Below are 4,106 nucleotides of genomic sequence, written 5' to 3'. Positions count from 1 at the left end.
CCTAGAGGGTGTCTAAAGGGGGCCAAAATGTACTTCCCTGTTTGTGTTTTATGTTTTAATAATCTTGTGTTTTGTGTTCTATTAATCCTGTGTTTTATGCTTTATTAATCAAGTTAACCATTGTGATTGTTTATTCCTCCTGATGTGAAGGTAAAGGATTCCTGGGTGGCTGGTAGCCAACTCAGTACATGTTAGGTGTAGGGGAGGATGGAAGGTTTTTAACATTTATTTACTTTTATAATACAATTTTAGTGTGAATCAATTTTTGTTATGCTGTTATCCTCATGCTTACTTATGTGTTGTTCAACTATGTTATTTGGAGTGACACCATAAATGGTGTCAAAAGAGGGAATCCAAAATTTTCCATTTAACATTTTTTGAATCACACCCTAGTTTGTGTGAAAAGGGGGATTGTGGGGATCTATTTTCTCATAATTGGATCTGGGTGTGATGAATAGCTTAGAAGGAATGCATTGGTGATTAAACGTAGAAGGTTTGTACTGTACTGATATAAATTGTTTCACATAACAAGCTGTGATTAATGTGAGGAGCTGTTTTAGGGAGTAGGGGGAGATAAGAACTTGTGTCTCAAAATATTAGACTACACTGCCTCTTTGTGATCTGTGAACCGTCCAAGGACGTGTACTGCAAAAGTGCTGACTTTCTGGATAAGTTGCAAAACAACTAGACACCTGGCAACAGTGGAGCGCCAAGGGTCTGGGACCAGCCTGTGCGCCAACGGATAGGCTGAGTAAGTCTAAACCACACTCAGTCTCTACTCTGATTGGCCAGCAGGGAGCGGGAACTATCTCTGTCAGAGTATTTTAAGAAGAACTCATAACAATGGCTTAGTTCTCTGAGTGCCCTGCGTGGTATTTCAGTGGACCCGTATATACGAACATCATATTTACCATTGAAGTGGTTTGCATTAACTAAAATACTAGTCTATTTTAGAAGACGTGTATTGACCTCTTTTGTTCCTAATACCAGATTTGAATTGACGCAACTTAACACTAGGCCTATTGTAGGGTTACTGCTAGTCCTACATAGCTCTCCAGCATGTATACAGTTAACAGAACAGTGCATACAGTTATTTTAGCAGTAAACATTCTGTCGTCTTGGGGCATATCATTGGAGAGGCGTGCAAGATATTTGCTGACCTGTGCCTGTTTGGCGCCGCTTTTACCACGTCCGGAAGAAGAATGAAGCATGTGCGTGCACAAACATTGACATCCATGTTTGGTTTTGATTTGGAGGGTGGTGGTAGCATCTAACAGTTGGATTTTTTATTTTTTATTTTTTTTATTTAACCAGGTAAGCCAGTTGAGAACAGGTTCTCATTTACAACTGCGACCTGGCCAAGATAAAGCAAAGCAGTGCAATAAAAACAACACAGAGTTACATATGGGGTAAAAAACATAAAGTCAAAAATACAGCAGAAAATATATATACAGTGTGTGCAAATGTAGCAAGTTATGGAGGTAAGGCAATAAATAGGCTATAGTGCAAAATAATTACAATAGTATTAACACTGGAATGCTAGATGTGCAAGAGATTATGTGCAAATAGAGATACTGGGGTGCAAAAGAGCAAAATAAATAACAATATAGGGATGAGGTAGTTGGGTGGGCTAATTTCAGATGGGCTGTGTACAGGTGCAGTGATCGGTAAGGTGCTCTGACAACTGATGCTTAAAGTTATTGAGGGAGATAAGAGTCTCCAGCTTCAGAGATTTTTGCAATTCGTTCCAGTCATTGGCAGCAGAGAACTGGAAGGAATGGCGGCCAAAGGAGGTGTTGGCTTTGGGAATGACCAGTGAGATATACCTGCTGGAGCGCAGACTACGGGTGGGTGCTGCTATGGTGACCAATGAGCTAAGATAAGGCGGGGATTTGCCTAGCAGTGATTTATAGATGGCCTGGAGCCAGTGGGTTTGACGACGAACATGTAGTGATTTCATTCTTTCTTGGCCACTGCTTGGTAACGCAAGCAACGCATTCCTTATCAGAACCGCCCACCAACCATTGATATACTGTCCGAGGTGGGAAAAGCGTCGCCTAACAGGCACAGGTAGGCAAATAACTTGCAAGGTGGCTAAATGTTATACAGCTAGACCAGAGTTCCACTGATCTAGGAAATGGGGTAGGTTACTGCATGCTATTAAATAAACTAGTATGCCTATCTTCAACGGCTAGTAAGAACATCCATCGATTTTCTCTTTCTGGATTTTATGACAACAGAATATCACACCATAAATAGACAACTTAAAGCAACCACATAAAAACTAATTGCCACAGACTCAGACAACTTGTGATGCCCAAACCTGGCAGGCCTTTTCCTCTTTTTGTCTAAGCATTAAGGGTGCTCAGGACTGCTGTTCCGGTTTTTGGACATCCAGCAGTCAGACGCCTCTTCGATCCAACCTTGCTGCAGTCAGACGCCTCTACGACCAACTGCAGTAGGCTGACGGGATCATGGGGTCAGGACGTCTAGCTGCTCGTCGTAGTGCAGTTGCTCTCTTGGCTGCTGTGCTGACATGGGCTTTGCCGAAGCAATGCATTGCAGACACCAGCCTTGATGGATTTGCTTTCATTGCTCTGTATTGCTTGGCCATTGCTACCAGGGCCTCACTGTAGTAGTCATCCTTAGTCAAGGAACTGAACCCCTTTAGCATGTCTTCCACCAGGTCAGGCGAATCAGACAGAATGTCTGTTAGATAAACACATAATATAGATGAGAGGGGAGTTAAAACAAACTCTTCGAGGCAAACGGTATCATTCATTGTTAGTCTCGGCATGAACAGAAGATTGTTAGTCTAGAATCTAGATATGTAGAAATGATTAGATGATGTATCTGTTAACCAACCGTTTGCAAGGTCCTCTTGTGGAAGTTGTTGCGCCTGAACTGTAGCTGTTAAAGACATAATATATACTGTATATATTCAATAATAAAACAAATATTATACTTTATAATACCGTTTCATAAAGCAAATAAGTAACAGCTGTGGTAATTCTAAAGTTTAAAAAAAAGGACTGCATCAAACTTGTTACTCCTTATGTCACGAGCTGGGGTGTGACGTCACCAATTTTTCCAGATACTTATGAATTCTTTAAATGGGGATTTGAAACTCTTCAAACCAGTTGCATGTTTTCATTGAAATGCTAAAATGGATAGCTATAAAAATACACAAAAATAAAGGATGACATTCTGTATTGTTGCCTCATATTCATAATTTGTTTGGTGTGCTCACTCACCATATAATGGCTGACTTGGCTGTCTCAGTGGCTGCAGAAAATCCAGAGGTATTGTTGCTGTAAGAGATATTTAATCAACTTCAGCGCTCTGTTTTGGTACATAAAATATTCACATGAAAATGATTGTCTAACCATAAACAATAATAAAATAGCCACTATTTTAACGCCTGTTATCTAAAGCTACTCAGCCCTCATCTCCGGTGTTGTCGGGAGGAAGTTGCTGGACAGGCATTTGTATATCTGGACCACAGGAGCCTGGTGCTTGCATGGAGCTCCTGTGTGCCCTACTGGACAAGTGCAGAGGTCCATCTCCATGTCCACAGTATATGTGTGGTGCCCTTCACCCTGTACTGCTTCTCCCCCACCTGACAGACATTAGAAGATAGACAACTTCTATAAGATACAACAAATAATGAAAGACCACATGATGGATTTTTGTAATATTACAAACCAGTATTCATCACTATTTTACCGGGTTGATGTTGCTTTCCTGGGCCAGAAAACGAGAGCGCTATAACGTTTCCCAGCAGTCAAGGGCAACATCAGTCACCCGTGCCTCATAGTAGGCCTCCAGGTCGGTCAAATAAGGCAGGGAGATCGAACGCTTTCGTCCTCTGGAGGATTTTATCCATAAGGACCCGCATTTCTGCCTCCACAAATTAGTTCCCTCGGGTTGGTAGCTCCTCCCCATGTCTTGGTTTTATCATAAAAAAAGTTACTAAGAATAAAGCATAAGTTAATAGACTGGACCTCAATATACTGTTATACTACACTAACCTGGCTACAACTGGGTTTTGTTTTGCCTGCTGATAGAGAGGCTCAACCATCTCTTCCCTGGCTTATGTATTTGCC

The 4,106-nt window shown here is 41.4% G+C and overlaps 1 long non-coding RNA gene across 1 annotated transcript; it reads right to left on the bottom strand.

Annotated features, from left to right (window-relative positions):
• Positions 1 to 2,329: 2,329 nt before the first annotated feature.
• LOC121531425 lies at positions 2,330 to 3,343 on the bottom strand. Its single transcript, XR_005994153.1, has 3 exons — positions 3,255 to 3,343; positions 2,866 to 2,910; positions 2,330 to 2,709 (listed from the first exon to the last, which is right to left on the bottom strand). It is a non-coding gene; the product is annotated as an uncharacterized LOC121531425 (long non-coding RNA).
• Positions 3,344 to 4,106: the final 763 nt, after the last annotated feature.

Source organism: Coregonus clupeaformis, chromosome 19, assembly GCF_020615455.1.
Source record: "Coregonus clupeaformis isolate EN_2021a chromosome 19, ASM2061545v1, whole genome shotgun sequence".
NCBI classification, from domain to species: Eukaryota; Metazoa; Chordata; class Actinopteri; order Salmoniformes; family Salmonidae; genus Coregonus; species Coregonus clupeaformis.
This window is presented reverse-complemented; position numbering and strand designations above follow the sequence as displayed.